This window comes from Trachurus japonicus, chromosome 1, assembly GCF_045865225.1.
Source record: "Trachurus japonicus isolate A0001 chromosome 1, Traja_1.0".
NCBI lineage: Eukaryota > Metazoa > Chordata > Actinopteri > Carangiformes > Carangidae > Trachurus > Trachurus japonicus.
In genome coordinates this window covers 39915704-39932400 of record NC_140907.1, presented here as the reverse complement: position 1 = coordinate 39932400, position 16697 = coordinate 39915704, and the positions used below count along the sequence as shown (strand labels likewise).

The following is a 16697-nucleotide window of genomic DNA, read 5'->3' as shown; positions in this document are numbered from 1 at the left end:
AAATCAATAACCCTCTTAAATTATAGTTTCCTTTTCTTAATTTAAATAACTGAAGGATACAAGCTGGAAGGCTGTTGTTCTTTACTCGAAAAATGATTTCCATTGTCTTTAGGAACACAATATCTGAACATTTTAATGCATTAGATCTTAAAAATAGTACTACTGTACAACATACAGTACAGTAATAAATAGAATAGAAAAAAAATAAAAAATACAATTTAATTAAAAAAGGAAAGAGAGGTGCGACAGAGATGTTTGCACAAGTATGTGGGGTGGCCTGTCACTTGTCACTGTGGGGTATGTGGTGGAATAAAGTGCATTAGTGCAAGTCTGAGTGTGTCTGTGGAGGGAAAGTACGTGTGTGTGTGTGCGTGTATGCCACTACAAGGGAGCGATTGCCTTCACCGCTCTAGGAAAAAATCTGTTCTTAAGCCTTGTAGTGGTTGCTTTGATGTACCTGTAACGCTTGCCACAACGCTCTGGTGGACAAGTTGTGAGCTGCACATTCACCACGCTATGAGATAATAACACAACGTTACCACACAGAGTTGTTTTAGAGGGAAATACAGAGACTGTTGATGAAAAGCTGTCCCTGAAGGCAACGTGCATCAGCGGTTTTGCATGAATTTCCCTCTAAAACAACTCTGTGTGGTAACGTTGTGTTATTATCTCATAGCGTGGTGAATGTGCAGCTCACAACTTGTCCACCAGAGCGTTGTGGAGTTGTTGGATTGTGTATTTGATGAGTTTGATGAGGGAAACCAAGAAATCCCATAATGAGCCTCCGTAGCGTAGCTCTGAGCAGCTCACGGCTCTGCTCCACCGTTCTAAAAACAGCTTGCACCGACAATTAAAGGTAACGAACCTACTGCTATAATGACTATAGGGATTATGGTAATGGGCCAATTTGCCAAAATGTTGAACTATCCCTTTAAAAGTAGTTTCATTGATAACTCTCCGTGGTGCTCAAGTCACAGAAAAACCTTCAGTTGATATTGAATCGTCTCTGAATCAAACATCAAGTCTTCCCAAGACGTTTTAGCAGACGAAGTGTTGTAGAAGTGTCTTTCTTTTCCATCACTATGGCGACGCTGGGCAACCGTCACTTCTTAAGGTTGGTATTTCATAACAGCTTTAGCAAGATACATATACATTGGTGTTGGATATTGACATCTACTCATATATTCATAGACATCAGGGGAGGGCCACACTGACTCTGATAAAGTGAGCGAAGGGCCACACAATTTGAAATCGAATTGAAACATTAAATATTTATTGCTGAATTATATTAAACTCCATATATTTGGTGGACATATTGCTTTACAACAGGCTGTTTGACAGACCACAATCGATGTAACCGCATATTCAACTTCTATCCAGCACAGATCACTGAAGAAACATACTGTATTATGATATAAATATGGACTCAAGGCAGATTGTTTTACTATTACTACTAAAACTTACTGAGCATTAAGTAAATGACTGCATCAATGAATAATATTCACAGACACCTTATCATGAATATTACAATTACCCACTCAGATCCTGTTCAGTTCTGATTCAGTCAGACTGTTCTATTTCTGAGAATAACACAAACTGTAACAGAGCTGAAGAAAATATTAGGCTAATATGTTTTATTTATGAAGAAACACACAACTCCTTTGCTGCTGCTTTACTGTAACTAACATGCACCAACATGAAAACATGAACAACATGAAAATGATTCCAACTGTGAAAAATAACTGATTTGTTTACAAACGTTACCATTGGTGGATGGAGCATTGTCATAGAAACAGGTTTCTATAACTATGGGATGGAGGCTTCAGACGCACGTGGCTACAATCAGTCATACGGCTGCACCGATCACGCTATGCTATCACTGTTTCAAACAGCTGATTAATGCGCATCAATAAATGTAAAATAAACGTAATAAAAGCATCGGGTCACATAGCAGTTCTAAGTCATTGTAGTCTACTCATTCACCTTTACATAAGATGATTGAGATGGTCCACGGGCCGTAAAATGTCCAGGTCTGATATACATAATAATAATACATTAAAGGGACAATGAGGAGTTTTGTAAAAGTGAAGTGTTTCCACACTACATTTATGAGCCTCCGCACCGTGAAATTCTTTGACCGGCGCAAGACAGACTCATGTTTTCATTCATCAAGAATTAAAGTCAGAGGTTGGAAGACGATCACATACCGTCGTAGTTCCCACCATGAACGGAGATTCATACGGCGGCGTTATTCTCATGACTCGCCACGAAACCGAAAGTAAAGAAACGCTGGTCGGCTCGCCCAGCATTTCCACCACCACTAATAATAACAAAATAACCATAGAGACAAAACCATAGATTTATCTAAAATGGACCATTAACAAGTGGTAACGGAGATTCATCCACATTAATATCAGACTTTTTATAACCAGATAGAAACTCCTCGTTGTCCCTTTAATGTATTATCATAAACAAATATATATAAATGCAGTAATCTATATGTCCTTGTGGTTTGGGTTTCATTGTCGGTGTGATCATGTGACCCTGTGAGACTTTGTCCTCCATGTGTCTTTTCCCGGCAAAATGAACCAACCAATCCCACGGTCGCTCTGTCAGACGAGTCTGTCAATAATTTATTGATGGTTATTGTCGACTCGGTGGTCTGACTCAGACTCAGAGCAGAGGGGAGGTCTGACTCTGACACCGTTTTACTGGACATGTGAACCACTTCAACAGGAACAATGAAGCGTTATGGTCTGTTATTATCCTGTTAACTGAATGAGAGGGTTGTTTGTCCTGCAGCTGCTGAGGAAGAGAGACGCTGGAGAAACGTCTCCACAATACATATAGAGGTTATTGATCAGCTCCATTAGTCACTGTAGATGCATTTATACATACACTTCCTTCTCTGTAAGGATGAGTTTAGGTGATTAGAAAAAAAATACTATTTCTATTTTCCATCCCTCCATCTATGCACCTGGTTTCACATAGAAAAATAATAAATCAATAACTGATGATAATAAACGCCTGACACATCTGTTTCCTAAAGCTCAGTGAAACAGAAATGTTCCTCCTACTTCACCCACCAGTTTAATGTTTGACATGAATGTGATGGAGACTTCTGATCAATGTTTATGATCAGTCTTTATTTTTATACTAACATCAATAAATTATTCTCATTAATAATAATAACTAGAGAGGAAACAGAGACAAGTAGCTGTGTGATGAGTGACCTTCATCCAGTAATGAGGTCATCTACTTATTGTTTATTTTTTCATCTGTGTCTATTGAGTAATCTGAAACCTCTGATGATCACCGATCACCGATCACCGATCACCGATCAGCGATCAGCGATCAGCGATCAGCGATCAGCGGTCAGTCTCTGTAGGTGAGACGTTGTGTTGCAGTCTGACGTGGAGAACATTGTTTTCAGAGATCACTCCTCTGCTTCCTCCCACGCTGCTGGCGGCTCTGCAGCTGGAAACTACATAAATAAATAAATAAAAACCCACACATTTAAAGGAACAGTCAGACAGAAACACATATTTAACGTCCAGTTTACACCTTTTTGTTTGGTTGTTAATCAACTTGTACCGGAGCTTTCAGCTGTGTGAAACCTCTGAACGGTACCCATCAGGCTAATGGAGTAAATTAAATAAATAAATAAGAATAAAATGGGACAAAAACAAATAAATAAAATACAATTAAATACAATTAAATTAAATTAAAGGCAGGATCATTTCATAACCTGTTATTCAGACAGTGTTATCTGTTTCATTGGTCAGGAATGATATAAATGATTCCCAAATACAAGCAAACTCCTCCTGTGTGTCAATCTCTCCAGCCCAAGACAAGTTATCAACTCTTTCTTCCATATTGCCAGTGATGGTGTCATGCAAACATTATTAAATGAATCCGACCTTTTCCTGTTTGGCATCAGAATAAAATAGTGGAGCTAAAAGGAATTTGTATTAACGTGTTATTATCTGGCAGACCAGTTTTTTGGGGGGGTTATTTTTTATTTTTAGAAACATTTTCAAGGGTCTTTGTGTATAATCTGTTGGAAGTTATTTAGAGTTTTGTTGTTTTTAATCATCTATATTTGAAAATCAGAAGGTTTTTTACGTCCTTTAAATTATTCTCATACAATTTGACGGATTAAGGCAAAAACACTGTTTTTTCGTGCACTGATCAATTTTGAGATTTTTGGCTATTTTTCTTCCTTAACATGTATTCTTTCATAAAAGTCAAACGAAATGGTAGAAAATCCACATTTAGCTGGTTATTTTACTTCATTTTGTCTCTTTTGTCAGTAGATTTCTCCTAAATTCACCAGGAGTTAGTCTGAGCCATGTCATGTCAGGTGTCATTGTAAAGCTCTCTCTCTCCTGAACAATGATGTCATTTCCTCCGTGTCTGCAACCAATCCTAAAAGTAGGATTGACAATAACAATCTGTGTAGTTTTACAGTCCAAGTCTTTAAAGGCCGTTTCCTCAGAAAGAGTTTTTCAGACTCAGACTCCTCTCTAGAAATCTCCACTTCAGCAGCACTTCCAGACACCAAACCTTCCACTTTGATCCCTTTCTATATTCTGAAGGTTTTTACAGAGGGGATTGTTGATATATCATTCACAGCCTCATTTATACAACATTTTATTACTAAAAACATGGAGACATTAGATGTTTTAGGGCTGGTGACAGTATTTTCTCATTTACAGAGTGATAAAAAGAGATATCCACAATCCTCCTCTGTAAAAACTAAAGACTCTAATGTGTCAACAAGATAAAACAAAGCAGCTTTATCCATTGTTCAGATTTATGTTCTGGAAATATATGCAAATTAGTGCATATTTCATCAGATATCGCCTCATTTAAATATTTAAACATAAAATTTGACAAAACTTGTAATACAAAAAATATTTGTCTTAATGTGAGTGATAAACTTGGGAAGTTCACCTTTAGTGTCTCCCCTTAAAAAAGTTCTGTAGATCTTGTACTTTTTTTTTTGTATTCCTTCTTTAGGGCCAAACTGACTAATTCACTTTTCTAAGAACTAGTAACAGACTCGGTCCTCTGGTGAACAGATGGTGTCATGTGTCATGTGCTGCTGAGATGTTGTCGATATCATTGATTTTTACAACGTTGGAGCATAAACCAGGATTTCAATCAAACGTTGAAATGTTTCCCTGCACAGACCAGCTGCTGTTTTCCTAAATCCTCCCAGCTGAGGATGAGTCGGTGTTCCACCATGCTGCGTCTGCCGATGTGAGCGGCGCTCCGGGAGCATCAGGAAACATGACTCAGCTGTATTTGCTCTGTGCTGTTTGTCCTCCGGTGTTTAAAGAGCTGTCAGTCAGTCAGTCGGTCGGTCGGTCGGTGTGAGGCTGCAGCCTTTTGTTTCCCTCCTCCTCCTCCTCCTCCTCCTCCTCTGGGTGACTGATCCTCTGTTTCCTCTGCAGTCCTGCATTTGAGGGATGTTGTGTCGTTCTCACACAGAAATCAGAAGGTTTTCTATGTCCTTTAAATTATTCTCATACAATTTGACTGGTGAGACACAACAGGCAAAAACACTGTTGTTTCATGCACTGATCAATTTTGAGATTTTTGGCTATTTTTCTTCCTTAATATGTATAGATAGATAGATCATTTATTGTCTGCCCCAAGGGTAGCAGAAATTTGTCTTTGACAGGGCTCATCACTTTACATACACTCAATAAAAAACACAATAAGGCAATAAAAACATTTACAAAAATAAAAAGCATAATAGCAGCAAGTCATTTTAGGTTGTTAGAGTTCTTCTACTGTTGAGGGCTGTGACTGCAGATGGAATGAATGATTTTTTGTGGGTTGATTTTCTGGCCAGGGGGACTTTGTACCTCCTGCCTGAAGGGAGGAGGGTGAATGAGGAATGGAGAGGATGTGAGGGTTCCTCTGTGATCAGGATGGCTTTCCTGATCACAGAGCGCTCATACAGATGGGACAGTGGGGTTTGTGGTGAACCGATTATTTTACTGGCTTGAGCTGTGATGCGTGATAGTTTTGTTTTCTGTTTGCTGGTGAGGAAGTTGTACCAAGATATGATATTGAAGGTGAGAATGGATTCTATGAGTGACCGGTAAACCATTGTTAAAATCTTTCTGCTGACATTAAAATGCCTCAGCTTCCTAAGAAGATGGAGACGCTGGAGTGCTTTGTTGTGGATGGTGTCGGAGTGTGTTTGAAAGGACAGGCGGGTGTCCATCTGTGTCCCCAGATATTTAAAACTCTCCACCTGTTCCACCTGTTCTCCCTGAACCGACAGAGGTTTAAAAAGCTGTGATGTAGTTGCCTCTCTGTCTCTGCTCACACAGCACAACTCCTTCGTCTTGGAAGTGTTCAGTTCCAGTGATTTCTCCCTGAATGTTGTGACCAGGTCGTTGACTGCCAGTTGGTACTGGGTGGGAGCCTCCAAACTGTCCATGTGGGCCACCAGGGCCATATCATCGGCGTATTTAAAAAGACTCATTCCATCCCTGCTACAAGTGATGTTGTTAGTGTAGGCAGAAAACAGAATGGGGGATTTTATACTTTCATAAAAGTCAAACGAAATGGTAGAAAATCCACATAAAGGTGGTTATTTTACATTATTTTGTCTCTTTTGTCTGTAAATTTCTCCTAAATTCACCCAAAGTTAACAGCTGTGCCTGTTGTCTGACCCATTAGGTCTCATTAGTCCAAGTCTTTAAAGGGCGTTTTCTCAGAAAGAGTTTTTCAGACTCAGACTCCTCTCTAGAAATCTCCACTTCAGCAGCACTTCCAGACACCAAACCTTCCACTTTGATCCCTTTCTATATTCTGAAGGTTTTTACAGAGTTTTTCTTCCTCCTCCTCCTCCTCCTCCTCTGGGTGATTGATCCTCTGTTTCCTCTGCAGTCCTGCATTTGAGGGATGTTGTGTCGTTCTCACACAGTTACACAAACACAACTCGTCCAGTGTGAGAGACGATGATTGACTGTGGACCGTTGCCAGAGACCGACACACTGGAGCGACCAATAGATGTTGATGCAGCGTGCAGGATCTTCTTCTTTCTTCTTGACTCCAGATCAGAGAAGGGAACAGTAAAATAATCATACCAACACAACATATTTGAGGATTAGGTGGACAAATATGTTTTTTCTTTTACATAAAGCTTCAAATTGGACCCTGCAGCAGCCAGTGAGAGCAAGCAGAGCAGGAAGTGTCACCAACCAATCAGAAACACTGAAACAAGCAGAAAACACAAGAAGAAGAGCAGCTAGTGGAGCAACAAGCAGTAAAACAAGAACTCGTCTTCCTGTTCGAGCACACACAGGAACGCTGTTCGACGGCGCCAATTGTCCACCATATTGGTTTTTTCCTCTGAGGTCACATTTGGTGACACAACTCTTCAAATCTTCTTACTTCTTTCAGCCACTAAAGCTTCACCATACTTTCTGCTAGAGACTTCATTCAAATTCTAAGCTATAGACAAACTTTTTAAGTGTTCCTCTATGACTCAGCGTATTGATATCTTCAACAGTTTCTGATATTTGGCAGTTTTAAAATCATTAAGTTTTTTGACAAAATCCAGCTTTATAATGGGTGTGTGTTGCGTCTAACGAGCAGAGCTAGAGTGGTGACATTGTCAGCCAGAGTGGAGAGAGGCAAAAAAAACAGAGTTTTTCTGGCTAAACTGTCAGCACGGCCACAAATTAAACTCTAGACAAATTATTTTCTCCAGTTTTGTAGCCACACTTGTCTTCTGGCTAAAATTCTGGTCAAAAATGCAAAGAGACTTAGATAATAATTTAAAAATATTTTTAAATGCAGCCAGGGAGCTCTCTGCTCTCATTCAGCCCAATGCATTTTTTTCACAGCAGCAGGAGAAGGAGCTCAACTTTGTAACTTGCTGTTAAGTGCTTTTTAATTCAATTTAATTCACCAAAAAATAGTCACAGGTCACAAAAAAGTCCTCTTCTAACTTGGTGTGGCTAATTTCTGCACTTTCCTTACTTTTTTTTTAAGCAGAAGCCAGTGATCCTCTTATTAAAGGTTTTCTTTGCTCCTCGCATACTGTCTGTGTCTGTAGCCTCGTGGTTAGCATGCTGGGCTGAAGACCTGAAGGTTGCTGGTTCAAATCTTGCCTCAATAACAATTATAGTGAATTATTTTCCCAGTTGTCCTCTGTTGACCTCTGATAACTTGCTTCATGTTGAAACTGCTGATCTCAGCCTGAAATTCACAGAAATTTTCATTGTAAGTCATTCAAGCTTGACTCTCAATCTTTCTTGGTGTTGACAGTGTGTTTCCAACAGGTGCAGCTTTGGGCTCGTTAACTTCAGAGTGAGACAGTGTGCAGATCATTAACAGACAACAGTCTCTGCAACTGTGTGTACACTGTGGCCTAGAGGCAGAGTGAATGTCTGCTGACCATGAGGTTATGGGTTCAATTCCTACCTTTGTCAAACATTTGTATGGTGATCTCTGCTTGCACTATTTTCACAAAAAAGTCCTCTACTTACTTGTTGTGGCTCATTTCTACTACTACTTTTTTTAAAGCATCATTGAAAAATCTCACATTCATCAAAGTCTCAACCTCTACTTCACCAGAAGTGTTGGAATAGCCCAGTGGATAAGGTTCCTGCCAGCCAACCACAAGGTCACTTGTTCAAATCCCACCTGAGCAGTCTTGTTAGTGTGTCAGCCACTTTGAACTTTAACCAATACCACTTGGTCTGGTCACATGATCCAACTTGATAATGCATATACGCCCCCACCTATTCTCTTTACCTCTTTCAATCTTGGTTTGTGTTAACACGTTTCTGGTTTATATCACTGCACTAAGATTGATTTGCACTGGAACTTTGAAAACCAAGAATGCAGCAGAGAAAAGCAAAGCTCTTGAATATGCACAGGCTTAAAGCTCTTGAATGATTTGTATCCATCATTTCTTGTGGGACTTCACTGGCAGAATTCACCTCCCCTCCCCCGCCTTCAATTGGTTACAGGTGTTCGTTATCTCATTGATTATTTGTACCACATCATCACATTACAATGAATGACAACAGTCTTAGAAACATTGTGCTCTCTGTGGCGAAGCGCCAGAGTAAAGGTTTAGTGATCATGAGATCATGGGTTCGATTCCTGCCTCAGTCATGTCATTGCTTGACTTAACTTGACTGATTCCAACTATTCAGCTGTCACTGGACAGTCTTTGATTCCTCACAGTATAAAGCTGATTCTGCTAATTCAGGGATATACAGGGATTTCTTTTACCCTCCTCTCATTGAATGAAACCATGGAGAAGTGGTTAGATCACTGGGCTCAAGACCTGAAGGTTGCTGGTTCCAATCTTGCCTCAACAACAATTATAGTGAATTATTTTCCCAGTTGTCCTCTGTTGACTTCTGATAACTTGCTTCATGTTGAAACTGCTGCTCTCAGCCTGAAATTCACAGAAATTTTAATTGTAAGTCATTCAAGCTTGACTCTCAAGCTTTCTTGGTGTTGACACAGTGTGTTTCCAACAGGTGCAGCTTTGGGCTCGTTAACTTCAGAGTGAGTGCAGCTCCTCAACAGACAACAGTCTTTGCAACTGTGTGTACACTGTGGCCCAGAGGCAGAGTGAATGTCTACTGACTATGAGGTTGTGGGTTTGATTCCTACCTCGATTCCATCATTTGTATGGTGATCACTGCTAGCACTATTTGCTAATTCTGCAACAGCGTTCAGCTGCTTTCAGCATTCACACGCATTTCCATCAGGAAATGCTACTTTATCTAGTTGTAAGACGTTGTTGTGTTTGGTGTCTACCATCGTGCTGCCTCACTAACGTAGACTGACGTGAATAGATCGGCATCATGGATCAGCCCCATTACCCAATACCTGACCGAGATGTTTAGTCAATATCTTGGATCGGTGTGTCTCTAGTCTGGATGAATCGTCTAGTGTTATAATGGTAAAAAAAATAAAAAAAATAATAATAATAATGGTAAACTCAGGTTGAGACTGTCCTCATGTCCCGGCCCGGGGAAGTCATGTAGGGAGGTCTGAGGGTGCAGATGCAACAGTGTGTAGACCTGTTTAATGTGAGTCAGCAGTGACTTTTATGTCATTTCAATTTCCACGTCGTTTCCTGTTTGACCTTTAGCTGTTTTTACCTGCTGCTCTGAGCCGCTCTCTGCTGCTCTGTTGGTTCTGACCGGTGCTGACCGGTGCTGACCGGTTCGGTCCCTCAGCGTTTCCTAGATCGTGATGGTCCCGTCTCCTCCCATCCAAAAAGACAGACAGACAGACAGACAGACAGACAGACAGACAGACAGACAGACAGACAGACAAACGGCGGCCTCTCGGTTCGCGGCGCGCTGCTCGGCGACGTGATGAGCTGTGACACGTTGAGCTCTGCTGCCGCCAAGTTCCTCGCTGAAATATTAAACCAACTGTCAGATCAGCTGGACTCACCACGTCCTCCCCGCTGTCTGCTGCAGTCTGCAGTCTGCACACATCCAACTGCTCTGCACACATCCATCCATCCGCTCTGCACACATCCAACCGCTCTGCACACATCCAACCGCTCTGCACACATCCAGCCGCTCTGCACACATCCAGCCGCTCTGCACACATCCATCCAGCCGCTCTGCACACATCCATCCAGCCGCTCTGCACACATCCATCCATCCGCTCTGCACACATCCATCCAGCCGCTCTGCACACATCCATCCAGCCGCTCTGCACACATCCAGCCGCTCTGCACACATCCATCCAGCCGCTCTGCACACATCCATCCAGCCGCTCTGCACACATCCATCCAGCCGCTCTGCACACATCCATCCAGCCGCTCTGCACACATCCAACCAGCCGCTCGGCACGACGCCACCATTTAAAATAAGACTCATCACCTAAAAATTAACTTGTTTTTAGATAATTTTCACTTGTTTCAAACTAATTTTCAATTGAAATAAGTAGAAAAATCTGCCAATGAAAGTGAAAGTTTTTTGTGCTTGTAATAAGGAAGAAAAACTTGCTCCACTATCAGATTTTTCTACTTAGAGTACTTAAAACGGAAAATTTGCTTGAAAAAATTAAATAGTGTCTAAAAACAAGCTGCTTTTTAAATGCGACGAGTCTTATTTTAATTAGATTTATTTTGACTAGAAATGACATTTTGACTAGAAATAAGACAAATATTCTTGGTAAGATTTTGAATTTTTGCAGTGTGAGACATGTAGTAGCTGCAGCTGCTTGTGCCACGCAGTTCCACAAGTTACACTGCAAAAACTCAAAATCTTTCCAAGAATATTTGTCTTATTTCTTGTCAAAATGTCTCATTTCTAGTCTAAACTAATCTATGTCTACATAAAGTAAGACTTGTCATCTAAAAATGAACTTGTTTTTTGATCATTTTCACTTGTTTCAAACAAATATTCACTTGCAATAATCTGCCAGTGAAAGCAAGTTTTTTGTGCTTGTAATAAGAAAGAAAAACTTGCTCCACTATCAGATTTTTCTGCTTATTTCAAGTGATAATATCCTTGAAAGAAGTAAAAAGTGTCTAAAAACAAGCTGCTTTTTATGTGATGAGTCTTATTTTGAGTATAATTAGATTTGTTTTGACTAGAAATTAGACATTTTGAATAGAAATAAGACAAATATTGTTGGTAAGATTTTGAGTTTTTGCAGTGTATCCACACTGCTGGGATCTAACTAAGGACACAACAACAGTGTGAAAACGTACGACACCACAGCAATTCATTCAGCAATCATTAAAGTATCGTATCGGTGGCAGCGTATCAATGTGTGTATTGAATCGGCCTCAGTGGTGGAGATATATACATGTACATATACGGCACAAGCACTGCTGTTTCTATTATGATAATTATGACAGTTTGTTCATTTTATTTTATATTGGTTAATTCTTTCCTCTCCTTATTCTGTTCAACTTGCACGTCACAAAATGCCTTAAAAATAAAAAGGCACCGTTTTTGGACAAGTTTGTATGTTTTGCATTCTTTAAGCACCGGCACCGTTTAAAAAGTACCGGTTTTGCAGCAGTATCGGATAAAACCTAAACGCACCCATCCCTACTCCCTGTACTGAGCCACCACCCATCATCCAAACTGACCGCAATAAGTCTGTAACCTCCTCTGGATTCCTTCACTGTGGAGTTTTTTATTTTATTTTCTATTTACCTTTATTTAACCAGGAAAATGACTCACTCTTTTTGGAGTGTGTCCTGTCCACTCTTTAACTGGAAGAGATACCAAATACCAAAGAATACAAGTGAATTGGCCTTTTCTAGAAATGAAATAATGTAATGTAATGCATATGATCATGATTTTGCCATTTTGAAGCCAAAAGATTGAGCTAAAGTAGAAAAGAAAAGAATAGAATAGAATAGAATAAACTTAATTGTCCCACAGGGGAAATATAACCTTATAGTCAGTTGTAATGAATGCATATGATCAGGTTACTTTTGCCATTTTGAAGCCAAAAGATTGAGCTAAAAATTTAGTCAAATCAGCTCAATATCGGATCATTTGTACATTTCCCGAGAAAATAAAAACACCTCAGGAAGTGTCTCTTTGGTGAAGCTGCTCTCGGTTTTTACATAAGAGGTCACTCTCCTGATAGTTTATCCAGCCTGTGTGTGCGAGCAGTGGCTCTGGTGGAGGTTTTCCAGAGCATGGGGGCCGGCTGCAGGTGGAAGCTCGGCCTCACCCGGCTGAAGGATGAAGAGCTCCAATGTTGACGATTCGTCTCCTTGGTCGGAAGCCGCGGTCGCCTGGTGTCACGTCGGGATCTACGGCCGTTTGTCTGGATCAGACGTTATCACTCTCAGACATGACAGTGAAAAACTTGTGCACTTTGACTTGTGATTGTTTAGAATCCACAGAAAGTCAACTTTTAACTTCTAACCCAGTTCCACTTCCTGTGGGTGAGCGCTGAGCTGAGCCTCATCCTGCTCTGACAGTTTGTCCCTCCGGGGCTCCTGTAGAGAAGCTGTCCCCGAGGCTGCAGTGCATGCTGGGTGAAACCCTCTTGGTTTTTCCTATTTATATTCAGGAGAAACACTGAAACCACCCACCCACCTCCACCTCCGGTCCAGCCCCCTGCTGCCTGCTGGCTGATGGGAGGCGGTTGCTATGACAGCCAGCATCCTGGGGTCAGCAGCGTAGCGGGTGTGATTCTCATCTCGCACTATGACACGAGGCTGCGACAGAAATAACTGGTCCAGTTTCTGTCAGGAGCATCCTTGGTGAGTCGACTCGGGCCGGACCGGACTGAGTGAAGAGCTGCACCTTCGCTCTCAGCACAGACGACTGTTTCCTGCTCTGAGGCTTTCACACCTACCTCGTTTGGTCCGGACTTTCAGACTTTCCAGATAGTTCGGATCAAATTGACAGGTGTAAAAGCTCCCCCGGACCACGGTCCGGACTAAAGACCGAGTCTTTGGTCCAGCCTCAGGAGGTGGTCTCGGTCCGGACTATCCTGAACCAAGGTCCGCTGCTGCGTAGTGTGAAAGCACTTCCTGGTTCGTCAAATTTGGACGAGGAGCTTCCGCTACAAAACAAGCTTGAAGAATAGACTTATTTAGTTTTTTTCGGGACAATTTCGCATTGTGAATAGTGTGCCAATATCCAATAATCAACTTTCAAATTCGCTCTGAGCCCCTGACCCTGTTTCTAAGAGGGTTGGGACATCCAGAGGGAGTCGTAAAAAGCCAGATAAGGTGTTTCAGGTGTCTGATAAGGATGCCTCCTGGACATGTCCAACTGGGAAAAGACACCGGGACAGATCCAGAACAACACATCCCATCTGTCCTTCTCCCTGATGTGAGCCTCCAGATAGGCCCCGCCTTCTTCGCCCATTCTTTCTTTCTTTCTTTATTAGGATCCCCATTAGCACCTGCAACAGCATCGGCTATTCTTCCTGGGGTCCGACACACACACAACATACACACAAACAGTCACATCTACACATAGGAAACACACATTTATACATGACACAACAAGAACAAACAACAAGGCTCCCTAATAATGAACAAACCACTGAAAAGATCGGACAGACATTTGACAGACAACACAGACATCACGTCACCATTTCTCTACTCAGATTCCATTCAATACTTCAATACCTTAAGTACAACCGCAAAGTAAATAAATAAAAATAAATGGATCATATAATAAGCATTGACTGTCTGAAGTGACTGTGACCATGCACTTCAACAACTCATACACATACACTCCAAGAAAAAGGCTACAACCACAACTGTAGCCGGTCCTCTTCATAACCTCAATATATTAAATCATATTTCATTAAATTCTAAGATAAACTGTTTTAACAGCAATTTAAACCGATCTTTGTTCTCCTGCTAACATTTCCATATTTCGCACATTCTGTGACATAAACTGTAAAGTGTTTTCTTGTCTGTAACAACATCTATTCAACATCTCCTGGTTTTCCCTGTTAAAAGGGTTTTCCTTGGAGTTTTTCCTCAGTGGGTGTGAGGGTCTAAGGACAGAGGATGTTGTTATGATGGGATGTAAAGCCCTTTGAGACAAACTTATGGTAAAAACGGGCTATACTAATAAAATTGCCTTGCCTTGCCTTGTTACTTTCATGAGCAATATGAACTGGTAGAGAGTTCCAGGCCTAGCATGCCTGAATTGTTCGTCGTGGTCGTCCATCAATCAGAAATAGTGAGAAATGTCCGTCAGTCTGGCTCGGTCCCAGACGACGTGTTTCCACTTGGATGAATAATGAATCATCCCGATCAATTGACTGATTGCTCCAGATCTAATTACACCTGATACCGGATCAATCCCGTGGTCGGCGGCCTGGCTGCCGTGGAAACGGATGTTTGGAAGCCAACACTTGGCAGACACCTATATTTCGACTAATTGCTATTTTTTCTATCTATAGATTGGGTCTCGTATTTCACGTAGCCTACATAGACATCTCTGTAATCTTTTTTCTGTATCATGTATTATGTGTTCTGGTTGTATTTTTTCCATTTTTGTGTTTTTTCAATGGCACTGCATTATGTGGGTGTCCATTAGATTTCTAATGTAATATACATTTTTGTATTATTGTTGCTGCATTTATTGTGACACACTGATGGGGTTAATTATCCTATTTATTAGGGCTGGGACGATATGCTTTTCTCCCGATTCGATTCTTCTACGATTTTTTGGATGGTGATTCGATTGAAATTGCGATTCTACGATATTGCCGATTCTCTCGATTTTTAGTCTTTAGCATTTTTAACATTTATCTGCACATAAATACTGTAGGAGCCTATAAATTAACATACTCCATTATAAAGTGAACTTAAACCCTTTTCAAAACCTGTACTCTGTATGTAAAAAAGGCGAACAAATGCACATTGCACAATATTTTATAAAATTCAACAAAAAAAAAAAAAAAAATCAAAAAAAAAAAAAATCGTTTTAAAAATCGTCAAAAAAGATATTGCGATATTTATGTGAATCGATTTTTTCTCCCACCCCTACTATTTATACTGTTGTTGTCTTGGCTCGACTGTGTTGTGGATGGACACGCCCCCCTCGAGTCCAACACACCTGTATCTATTTATCCCTCATCAGTGTTTTGTGTCACCATAGTTACCCTGAGGAAGACCTGTGTGAGGTCGAAACGTCGGCCCTTTTTAATAAATTATATTTTTCTACATCGAGGTTATGAGTTGAGAAGTCTGCACTTGGCCAGGTTTCAGTCTGAAGTGAAGTGATGAAACTCGGTGTTTGAGGAGAATCGTTGTTTTACGGCCGAGCAGCAGCAGCAGCAGCAGGAGGGAACAGTCCTTTAATCGATCAGAGACGATCGGTATTGGATCCGGCTGTGGCTCTGCACTGCAAAAATTCAAAATCTTACCAAGAATATTTGTCTTATTTCTAGTCAAAATGTCGTTTCTAGTCAAAATAAATCTCATTCTACTTAAAGTAGCTTGTTTTCAGACACTTTTTACTTTTTTCAAGCAAATTTTCCACTTTAAATAAGTAGAAAAATCTGTGGATTGACAGTGGATCAAGTTTTTCTTTCTTATTACAAACACAAAAAACTTGCTTTCACTGGCAGATTTTTCTACTTATTTCAATTGAAAATTAGTTTGAAACAAGTGAAAATGATCTAAAAACAAGTAAATTTTTAGGTGATGAGTCTTATTTTAAGTGGAAAGAGATTAGTTTTGACTAAAATTGAGACATTTTGACAAGAAAGAAGACAAATATTCTTGGATAGATGTAGAGTTTTTGCAGTGTGGCTCTGGGTCTGGGTCTGGACCTGCTGGTTGTGTTGCTGTGTCAGCGTTCAGCTCGGTTGTGTTGCTGTGCTGAGGCTGCTCTGTAGAGCTTTGTGAAGGTCACGGCCAGTCAGCCGGTCCGGTGCAACGACTCTGACACTGCAGTGGTCGGCTCAGCTCCTCTGGGCCTCGACCAGGACAGGTCTCTGCTGCTGCTGACGGACGGACGGACCGGGTCGGCATCGATCCGGTGACCCTGGGTCTTTACTGCTGACAGGCTGACGGGGAGGGAGAGGCTGAGTCAGGGAGGGAGTGCACTGCTGCAGTTTGTATTAATGAGGGTGAGTCCAACAGTTAAAGCAGAAGTAAGGTGAATGTTTGTGTTAATCTAAGTCTTAAATAGTTGTATCTTCCGACAGCAATCACTTCTATAGAGTGTTTG

General features: G+C 40.9%; 1 protein-coding gene across 2 annotated transcripts in view; it reads left to right on the top strand.

Annotated features, from left to right (window-relative positions):
- The window catches only part of LOC146992604 (voltage-gated delayed rectifier potassium channel KCNH1-like), a 73179-nt gene that overhangs the window by 28012 nt on the left and 28470 nt on the right, over window positions 1-16697 (top strand). The window lies entirely within an intron of this gene.